Source organism: Chrysemys picta, chromosome 1 (genome assembly GCF_011386835.1).
Source record: "Chrysemys picta bellii isolate R12L10 chromosome 1, ASM1138683v2, whole genome shotgun sequence".
Taxonomy (NCBI): Eukaryota; Metazoa; Chordata; order Testudines; family Emydidae; genus Chrysemys; species Chrysemys picta.
In genome coordinates, this window is record NC_088791.1 from 198,266,637 (window position 1) to 198,278,517 (window position 11,881).

Consider the following 11,881-nt stretch of genomic DNA (forward strand, 5'->3'; position numbering starts at 1 on the left):
ACTGTGTATTATGTATTAAACACTGAAGGCATACGAAATATGTCTTATAGAAGCATACAGTAAGTAGCCTTGAATTAACTGCTCATTTTGCTGATTATTCATAATAACTTTGTATGTCCAAGACTTTGATACATTTCCAAAGCACTTCTGAAAACAAAGACTAGGGTTCAAATCCAGCTCCCTTTTAAATCAGTAGGAGCTTCTCCACTGACTTCAATGAGATTTGGATCTGGCCCTAGGGCAGACCACCATTTTTCTGAGCAATCTGTGAGGTTGTATTTTACCTTCCCTATATGAGGTTTGGATTAAGTCACTTGCCAGCTGGTTTCCAAATTGGCAAAGGTGAGTTTTCATTCAGTCACCGAGACTAGTGTCCAAAAGCCATGAAAACTGCAAAAAAGACAAAGCAAACATAAAAAAATCCCAGCAACAACTGCCTAGCAGTAGCCGGCTCAGCCTAGATTACATGAAAATGGAGATTAAAGTTGAATGTTGGGTGCGTCTCTTCAGATCAAGGTACGCTCAAGGTAAGCATGTCGTATGGCTACCTTGTACCTACCCTAAAGTTAAACAGACGAATTTGGCTTGCATCTTCTTGTACTGTGTGTAATCTTAGATTTCAGTTACATGTAAGTGAGATACTGCTTCCCTTGCTATGTGCCTGCTCTTTGTTGAAAAGAAGAAAGCCAATATACATACGATGAAATGCTTCCAAAGATGTGTCAAAGTTAGACTCAGGACTCATAGTTTGTCAGACCACTGTTTTATTAGCACAGCGCTCTGCTAATACATTCAGATAATGTGAGCCCCCCATGCAAGATTCAAACAGTCATATTTATACAGATAAAAGGGTGCGAACTAAACAAAGGGACAGAGAGCAAAATTGTAAAATTTGCAAGGGCACAATATACATATCCTGCTTCCTTATTAACTCTTATCGATCTAAGGCTAATGCTTCACCAATTGCCCTTAAGTGGGGCAATTCATTAAGCAGTTAATGTCTGCTTTCCTGCCTCCTGGCTTGCAGCATTTCTACTTAAAGGTACATACAGCATTCTTTAATTCATTCTGTTTCTTTAATATAATTCATTTCACTTTCACAATCCCTCCTTTTGGTCAAGCTTAGGCAAAAACCAATGATTACTGGCTTCCACATATTAATCGTTCTTTATCTCTTCGTTCATCAGTGATATTTCGAAATCATCATATTAGCACTCTGTTTTGGGGCAGTCATTTGGGTGGCATACCTTACACAATTCTGGATACAACAGGAGATTAGCTGAAAGCATATAAAAATCATTAAGATTTCAAACAGGATAGTCAGGGCACCCTGAAACAACCAGTTTCCTATGCCAGAGAAATTGAACAGGTTACTTAGCCACTTCCATAAAGAACTCGGCTCTTCATGGGGAAGATATGCGATTTGTTCTAAGTGACTAACGTGATCTATTACCTCATTGGTGTCGTCAGGTATGAACACACAACATTCTTTTCCAATGAGAGCACAGGTCCCTCATTTGGCCGCCAGCACTATGTCCAATGCCTGACTGTTTTGGAGGGCCATCTGTTAGATCACCTCTGTTTCTTTGGCCAGGGTTTTTTAAACTCTCTCCGGTTTCATTTGCCATTATTTCAACTACTACTTGTAACCTCAGGAGCCTTTTTGCATGGTGTTGAAAGATTGTATTGTTTTCACTAAGCTTACTGTAGGGGGAATATGAAATTGATTTTTCTGTTTGATCCTCAGGTAAAGAAAAAATTTCATATCCCCATTCCCAGCCTGCCACTTTTTAGTTTTGTTCGAATAATCCCATACACCATTGGCCACAATATGCTGAAGGCAACGGCTTTTTCCCAGCTCCAGCCCTGTCCCATTACACACCCAACAGCAATAACCTTTTCCCTCCACCACACTTATCCATTTAGATACATTTATTCCCACTGCTTCCCAAGTGTCATTATTGTTCCATGTTTTGTTAAACAGACGAGGTCCTCCAGTGAGGTCTGGGGAATTGAGTGGGATTGCCAGGACAGGAACACCAGCTTGAGAGTGGGCTGGGATGTGGCTGCAGACCCAGCAATTAGAAATATTAAGGGTCTGAGCAATCCACACTTCCTGCTGGATAAAAGAATTGTCATTGTGGACTCCCCAGACCTTAAGACACCAGCCGCCAAAGAACAGGCGCCATCAGAGGTGCATGTTTGAGGCAAGGTCCTTCTGGTTCTGACAACCTCAACTGAGGGAACCGCAGTCACGGTTTTACATCCACCAGGCAGCAGGCGCTAGGCTCACTACTGCTTCTTTTTGGGCTTTGCTTTAGGTCGTCGTCTGCTTCTGGCAATCCTTACGAGAGCATAGATGGTAAGCTATTGCAGGCTGTTCCTCTACGTCTTCTTCTGGAGTCAAAATTGACTCTGCGTGATACTGAGGTGATGATTGGTTCGCTGGGGGTGGTGCCTTCTTACACTGCAAAGCATGTATCCATGTTGTGATGCCAGACAGTTTAACAACCGTCTGGATAGTAAGCAGTAGCTGATGATTCTTTGATGTCCTTTAAGTATCTTTACTTCTTTTTCCTTGACTCTGGCTATAACAATGGCCTTCACACCTTATCTTTTTCTGATGCATACATTCCTCATTCACACAAACAGATTGAGAATACAAACAGTAGTATTTTATAGCGAGCAAAAAGGCATTGCAAATTAAAACCTTGCTAAGTTTTACAATCAATAACCAAGACAATTTACATTGAGACCCAGGCCTTTAATGTTCCTCTAATCTACTTAACATAGACACAATAGAGAATCCTGTTTCTTACTTACTAAACCTTAAAACAAAGACATGTATATATACTTAGAGTGCCTACTTTGTAATACATATAGGAAACCATAGTAGACAATATAACTTATTCTAAAACAAAAGGGTGACCATAATCAGTCATAAGGATTGTTCTGGTCTGTCATTCCTTTCTGCTATTCAAAAAGGGTGGCTGACAGGATGAAATCAAATCACACATTAATTCTTATCCTGCTCCTACATATCCCCCTTTTGACACTAAGATTATTAATCGCCAGTGTCACTTCTTATTTAGTCCACGTAATAGAAAATACTGGGAGGTGATTTGGGCCTGTGGCTCTAGCTTTGCATACATTTGTTTTATCCAACAACACATTTCAAACATTCCAATTAAACCCACATACAATTTAAAACCAAAAGCAATTAGGGTTAGTAACATTAGTATGCCATTAGTTGTGGGAGACCATTCAGAAAATATGTTATACCAATGGTAAGCTGTTATGTCTTTCTGCAGTGGCAATTCTTAATATGTTGCCATTTGCATGTATAATATGAATGGTTCGGTTTCCCACATTGCCTTTTTGTTTGTTTTAGGAACTATGTTGCCTTTTTACTTTTTGTAGACACAGTACTTACATTACATTTACATTTGTCTATTGGAAGGTTGCCAACACTTCCATTCTTTTAAAACACTTTTCCCCAAGAATTAACACATACACATAGCCCATTATACAGTACTTTGGTCTCATTATTCATTTTATTCCACATACAGGATCCTAGTGAGATGTCTTTACTACAGGGCTTTGGAGCAACAGGCATGGATAATCATACCCACTTTTATTTGTTTCTGTATTAGGTTGTCCTGTAGCTGGTATCAGCTTTTTCTGAAAGACAAAAAATAACATTTTTCTACCCCTTTTGGGGTGGCATTCATTATTGCTTAAAATATTCCTTTCTTTCACAAATACCCTTGCTGATTGCAGGCAAAACAAGAGGAATTACCTCCATATTTTCCTGTGTTTTTGTTCTATAGGCAGGCCAGGTTTCAATGGCTTCTATCTTTTAAGAGTTATGGGGAAATTATCCCACTGTTCAGTCATTAAATCCATGAGGTGGTGTACCTCAGTTTTTCCTTTACAGCAGACCAAGTTTACAATGTCTTTCCTCCTGTGTTAAGCTTTAAGTTTGTTCACAGGTAACAGCTGAAAAGTAGGGTTACCATATTTTGTGCCTCCAAATGGAGGACACTCCCCGGGGGCCCGGCCCCGCCCCCAGCCCCGCCCACGCCCCCGCCCCAACTCCGCCCCCTCCCAAAGACTCCGCCCCCTCCCCTGCTTCCCGCGAACATTTAATTCGCGGGAAGCCTGAAGCAGGTAAGGGGGGGGGGAGGAGGCGCGGCCCAGGCTGGTCCCCCCACAGCTCCAGCCTGGGTCGGCTCGGGCCCTGGGGTGCCGGCCCCGACCGACCACCCCCCGGCTCCCAGCCCCGCGGGCCCGGCGCGCTCCCCGACCCCGGCTCCCGGCCCGGCGCACCCCCCGGCTCCCCGACCCCGGCTCCCGGCCCGGCGCACCCCCCGGCTCCCCGACCCCGGCTCCCGGACCCCGGCGCACTCCCCGGCTTCCGGACCCCGGCGCACTCCCCGGCTCCCGGCCCCGGCTCCCCGACCCCGGCTCCCAGCCCGGCTCCCCGACCCCGGCGCACTCCCCGGCTCCCCAACCCCGGCGCACCCCCCGGCTCCCCGACCCCGGCTCCCAGCCCGGCTCCCCGACCCCGGCTCCCAGCCCGGCTCCCCGACCCCGGCGCACGCCCCGGCTCCCCGGCGCACGCCCCGGCTCCCCGGCCCCGGCTCCCCGACCCCGGCGCACTCCCCGGCTCCCCGATCCCGGCTCCCAGCCCGGCTCCCCGACCCCGGCTCCCAGCCCGGCTCCCCGACCCCGGCGCACGCCCCGGCTCCCCGGCCCCGGCTCCCCGACCCCGGCTCCCAGCCCGGCTCCCCGACCCCGGCGCACTCCCCGGCTCCCCGACCCCGGCGCACTCCCCGGCTCCCCGACCCCGGCTCCCCGACCCCGGCGCACCCCCCGGCTCCCCGACCCGGGCTCTTTTACTACAGCTTTCATCTGCTATTTTGTTACAAAAACAAACACAAAGAATCCAGAATCTCTCCCTATTCTTCTGATTTTGACTGCCCTGCTGCAGTCATGACTTGGTCTTTATTTGAAAACATTTAAATTTTGTAAAGAATCAAGTTACCCCTTAAGGGTTAAATACCAAATCTCAAAGTCAACCAACACTGATTACCTGTGTCTGGCAAAAAGGTCTGTCAGTTTTGCAACTTTGAATTAAAGAGTCAAATGCATTTTTTTAGTAGCATTATAAACAAAACAAAACCAATTTATCTTAAACCTACAAAACAGGAGTTTTACAAACCTCACATATTCCCACAGACAGACGGATACATACACATTTTCTTTTCCTTAACATTCCTTTTACACTGATTTGTTTTTACATAGCTGTACATAGATTACATTACCTTTATACATTTGGGGCAGTTAAGTTCCAATAGAACCCCCCCCCCCCCCATGTTCTTTTAGCAAATTTGACTCAATTGTCCATAGTCAAATAATTTTAATTAGATAGTCTCTTTACCTGGATTATTTACAGACATTCTTTTGGAAAAGGGCCCATTTTTCCTTCAGAATGGCTGCAAAGAAACCAAGAATTCTTTTAACAAGGTCCTTTTTAACATTTTTACAAGGTTTAACTGCTTAATTCTTTTCAGCCTCTGTAGAGTTAACTTATCACTCTCTTTCCTTAAATCACTTGTTTATTTCCCAAAATGACACCTTTATCAACTCAGATTTCACCATTTTAAGTATTGTTCCAGGGGTTCATGCTTGCACTTACTCCTGACACTATGCCCTTAGGGCTTCCAACCTGTTTTTCAGTTTCTTTATCTGTTGCTTGCCCGCTTGTCTGGGCCCGATCCTGCTTTTTCCAATGAACCGTTTTTGTGAATGATATTGTGGTCATTTCACAATTTTGAAAGAAATGTTTAAGGAAAGGGACCAGGAAGGGTGGGGGCTAGTTGAGGAGCCCACCCTCCTTGCTGAATTGGTAGTGGAACACTAAAGAATCAGTTTCTGAGGCAGACAATGAAGGGGAACAGAACAAGGGACTTTTTTGTCCTTTTTACAATGAGATGGGAGATGGGGCGGGGGGTTGGGATCGATCCGGGGTTGTTGGGGTTTTTTTTCCAGAGAACGGGGTAAAGGGGAGTGCTTGGTCTGGTGGTGGGAGAGGAGGGTTTTAATAAAGCTTTTAACTTATTTGAATATTTGAGAGAGGCGAGTTTTGATTTTGTCCACCTACGATTTGCCTCTTCCCACCACTGCATGAAACAATTAACCTCTCCTTTTCCAATTTAGTTTTAGATTGGCCGAGTTTGTCTTTTAAGATGTCCACTCAGTCCTTGTTCCAAGATTTTAACAGTGGCCACTGAGTTTTGGGATCTCCCTGAGTTAGCCTAGACCATTTTTCCAGAAATTTACAGGAGTCCGGACCCTTCCTAAAACTGAGCCGGCGTTCCTTTAGGGAACTGTCCCAACTTAGAAGTCTGGTTACCAATACAGGAGGACTTTACACACACCAATCACACAAGAAGAAAATTCAGGTTCGTCAGAGTGATGCCCGGTGCAACACACAAAAGGAGCCCACAGGCTACTGCCTCAATCGCCCTTGCTTTCACACCAAGGGTTTTACCCAAGGTGCGGTGCGGCTGCGATTGTGCAGATTTCACTCACTCAGACCGCGGGGATAGGAACCCCTTGGTTGGCCGATCCCCGGACGGAGATGGCACCCAGACTCAAACACTCCACAGGAGGACGGATAGACACAGAGACAGGACAGTCCTCAGTCCGGACAAAACACAGAAATAATTACCTGACCAGATTCCTGATGTCAGATCCCGGGATCCCTACCAGAAGAGAGTGGGAAACAACAGGTTCAATGGCGTAGACCTCACTGTGTTCGTGCGCCCTTCCGTTCAGGAGGAGGACCGCTCGGGCCAAATGCCCAGGTGCCGGCTGCCATGGTCATCCTACAAAAATGGTCAGGAATCACACGGTCCCAGTGAAGACGGTTGCCATCTCGGTGGAACCTCCAAATTGTCAAAGTTAGACTCAGGACTCATAGTTTGTCAGACCATTCTGTTTTATTAGCACAGCGCTCTGCTAATACATTCAGATAATGTGAGTCTCCATGCAAGATTCAAACAGTCTTATTTATACAGATAAAAGGGTGCGAACTAAACAAAGGGACAGAGAGAGCAAAATTGTAAAATTTGCAAGGGCACAATATGCATATCCTGCTTCCTTATTAACTCTTATCGATTTAAGGCTAATGCTTCACCAATTGCCCTTAAGTGGGGCAATTCATTAAGCAGTTAATGTCTGCTTTCCTGCCCTCTGGCTTGTAGCATTTCTACTTAAAGGTACATACAACATTCTTTAATTCATTCTATTTCTTTAATATAATTCATTTCACTTTCACAGATGTACCTGCAGAAGGTAGGCTTTTAATAGAGGTATCAGACACAGCATGTCCCTTGATGATTAGACTACACCCAAATGCTGCTCTGAGGCACTGTTCAGCAACACAACAGTTAAATCCTATAGGTTTGCAGTGAGGCGCATGGGGTATAGGAGTTCAAACTACTCCCCTGTTGCACTCACTTTTTGTCAGTTTCAGCTCTCTAGAGCCCTGTAAAAGGGTTGGTTGAGGCTTCTCTGCCCTTTTTAAAAAATCCACTATGCAATTCTTCAAAAAGAACAGGAGTACTTGTGGCACCTTAGAGACTAACAAATTTATTAGAGCATAAGCTTTCGTGGGCTACAGCCCACTTCTTCGGATGCATATCATCTGTGTTCTCAGGCTAACACAGAACTAGACAAGTGAGAAGTAATTCAGCACAAGACCCCCCTCCCACACATACACACCAAAACATTTTCAGGATCACCTCTGCAAAAACATGCGTATGAAGGGTTTACCAACATAGAATAGGAATAGTATGTAAAACCAGGTGCTTGTCTCAAAACTCCCTTATTTGCTGGAGTACCAAACGTGTACATTCTTATCTTTCTTTCTTTTTTTTTTAAGGAAAAACAACAGCAAAACAGCTGTCATTCATTAACCTAAAAAAGAATCAAACACGTGTGTCTCATTTTCTTTTGAACATCTTAAGCAAAAAAAATGAATTCTTGGTGGGCCAAAGGCAAGTACAATTTTCCATTTTATAATTACCAGATCATGGTAGCACATTTTAAACCTTGCCTCCTTCGGTTTAATGAAGTCTGTGGTTCTCTCCTGCCATCCACTGATGATGGTGAAAGATTTTTTTGAAACATGCTTCACATTTAACTCTAAAACCACTAATCAGTTTGCTGAGACTGTAGCCTTTTTTTTTTTTAAGGTGTTGCTGTCTGTGTATCCTTACACATAGCATGTCACACCAAGTGTGTCATATATCTAAGGGATACTTTGACTGTAATGTAATCCTGTGTCAATCCCAGTTCTTTCAATTGTGAGTTACAAATTTTTAAGCTGCTTAATCAGCTTGTTTAATAATGTAACAAATATACATGTCTTTAGTACAAAGATTTTCAAACACTGAGGCACTTATCAGGGAATTATAGAGAAAACCCAATTAAACTGAAGCCTCTTCACCCCCAGCCCCCTTTTGGGGTGGGGTGGGGGCGGGGAAGGGTTGTGCATATTTTTAAAATAGCCATTGGATGAAAAAAATAGAAGTGATGGTGAGAGGCAAGAACTGAAAACATGCTAGTATGGTATTTAGATGTTTTACACATATACAATATGGTCCTAAAATCATCCTGCAAATTAGACTTTAACCACAACTGCAAAACTGCACATGTAGAGACTAGAAATTCAGTTACCTCATGGAGAATTTTCAGTTACTAGAATGATTAGACCATATCGTGAAGTCTTTTTTTCAGGCTAGCCCCCATCCCTTAAAGTCAACCCCCTTCCCACTTAACCCATCCTTATATTTTTTTTCATCTTTACATCTCACTTTCTCTTTCAAGGATTGTCATCTGAACTTAGTATTAGTATATATTTTTTAATTTAAAGGAAAACTGCAGTGATTATTATATAATCTTACTTAGTAAATAAGAATAGTTTAAAAGGAATTTCAAAGCAGTTTCTAGAAATATATCACTGTCTCAGTTCAGTGAATGGTACTGGTATGTCTCTTGGTGTTTGCCATTTTAATAATGCATCAGACTGATTAGATCTATTAGAATAACCAAATGAGAAATTAATAACAATTTAACCATAAAGTAACTTTGAAACTCTGATTCACAATGAAGTCTGAATTCTTTCCGTCCTAATTTCCCACTAAATGTCAAAATAGCAGCTTACAGTTGTTCTTATTTCTGAAACTTAATATATTTTAATTGAATAATTTATTATTCTTTGTAACTAAATGCGGTCTTTAGAAATACTATTTCTGCTGCACTGCAGTTTTCTTTTATGTACATTTAGTCCTGGTGAAAGTTACTAGAATAGCCACCTTTGTAACCAAAGTATTCGGTGTATCCACAGCACAATATGGGCAGTGACAGTTCAAACTCCCTCACATTGTTTTACCATTGTCTCTGAACTTTGACCTAATCTCCACAGGTGACAGGGTAGTTCCGATTTCATCCTTTTGCTTTCTGCTGAGAAGGCCAGGAAGGGTTTTGTTATGTGGATAACTATCAGCTGGCAACTTGCCTGTGACCAGACCTCATTAAAAACATACCGTCCTGCAGTCAGCCATCCAGTGGTGGTATTAGCTTCGACCAGCTTTGAACTAGTGATTAAAACTTCTCTACATCATTATCATTATCATCTACGTGAGCTAGCCAGCCCCCCACAACTGCTTTCTAAAATAAGAAATACCTAGTTTGCTATAATTTTACAAAGAGCGGATATAAAATACTGGGTATTTTGTAACATAACCACAAGAGGCAGCTGTTTAATAGCTTGTAAGTCAGGAAACCACAGCAGCACTTTATATGCCTTTCCCCCTCATAAGCTGGTTATCTTTGTGAGACCGATTCATGCAGAATGCTATTTTGGGTAAGGTGCATAAACAATACAAAACCTACCCCCACTCTCTGGAGAGAGCTTTTGTGGGCTATCTTGTGTAATTTCTATATATTGTGACTTTGAAACACTAGATATATTTATAGATGGTCATAGATGGTCTGGGTTTACTTAGTCCTGCCTCAGTGCAGGAGGCTGAACTAGATAATCTCTCAAGGTCCCTTCCGGCCAGACATTTCTGTGGTTCTGTACCATACTGTGTCACAGCATATGCTGTGCTATCGTGCTGTATGGCATGTTTTAGTTGTAGCAACATGTGTGTTTAATTTAATAACGCATCAAAAAGCAATAAAGGAGACTCTGATAAACTATCTTCAAGACAGTCTCAGAATTTATGTGCAAAATTCAAAGCTGTGTTTCGCTGATTTCAGAGCCAATCATTTACAACACCATGAAATATCTGAGTCAAACTAAGGTATATTTTCAGCAAGATACAAGTGGATCTGGCCTAGAGCTCTCTTAATAATGAGAACGGAGTATACTTGAAAAATTGCCAGATATTTGTTTCTGTCAATTTAGTTAACAAAGAAATCTGATGATAGCTGTGTAGTGGCATATTTAACTTGAATGTGCACAGATCTAGGAGGAGAATAAACTTCTTGTACTCTGATCCCTGGAAAGGAAGTATAAAAATAGTCACTGATTTGAATTTCCTCCTCTGCAATTTTTCTGCTAGTATCACCCAAGTCAATTTTTAATCCCGGTAGCACTCTGTATTATCGGTCTTCTTGCTGCTTTTTCTTTACATGAGACGTGTAGGTGCCAAAAAGCATATATGCACATCATCCCAAATCCTACTTGCCTTTTACATCTGAAAGGGGCTGAATGCAACCAGAAGAGACCATTGTTCTTTTTCATTAAATACAGTAAGTTCTGAGTACCAATGAAGAGATGATAGAAAGTAATTGCTGTTAATATAAAATACTATATAAGAGTCCGAGGGATGGGGTACATGATTCTGTGGAGCAGGAATTTGAAATCAAGTTTCAAAAGTTCAGTGAATCAGTGCTAGCTTCAGGTTCGCAGTTCTTCTCTCTGAAAATAAAAACCATTTTTGCATCTTTTAAAATATTCATCTTACTGCTTCATGAAATGATTCTAAAGTCACATGATTTCTTTAATCCACATGGCACAGTAAATGACTGCTGAAATTACCTCTAATTCTAGATCGTAGTAAGAACTCTTCAGAAAAATATGCCCTGCACTGAAAGAAGGTACAGACTAACTCCCATTCTATTTACTGAGAATCTGAACAAACAACATTCTGCTCACCAAATGTCATTGATACTTTTGAATGCTTTAATCCAGTGGTTCTCAACCTTGCTGGGGATTGAAGGTGGGGGACAGAACAACAGGGGCTAAATGTGGGAGCTCTGGTGCTGTATGAGGAGGCTGAAGGGCACATTAGTAGGGCTGATGGAAGTACTGTGTATGGGTGCAGGTGGTTGGTATTAGGTGCTAGGCAGGGTTTTGGTTTTATTGCTAGGGTGGGGACACTTCTCACTAATTCAAGTTTAATTGGCAATGTGTAATATTCCTCAGGGTGTAACTCATTCAGGTTAATAATAGATCAGCTACATTCTGACAAGGCCTGATGTGGTTTCATTTCCTCCCCATTGGGATGTGTCATTAATAGGGGTGAGGGTGCGGGGTGGAAAACCTAGTCTTAATGTTGAGAAAATACCTTATTAAACAACACAACTGACTCTCCTCAGGTAGTATAGGGTTATTTCATTATGACTACAGCCAACAGAGGTTTAGCAAAGCATGTGTGTGCCTCTAGAAATCTGAGACCGAGTTTGACTGAGTCTAAATGAAGTTTTGCATTAGAAAATGGAATGTACATGCAAATGCCACATCCCTAGACAGTGCATGGCTTCTGGCCTTGCCATGTTTAGCCCTTTAAGGGTATCGTCT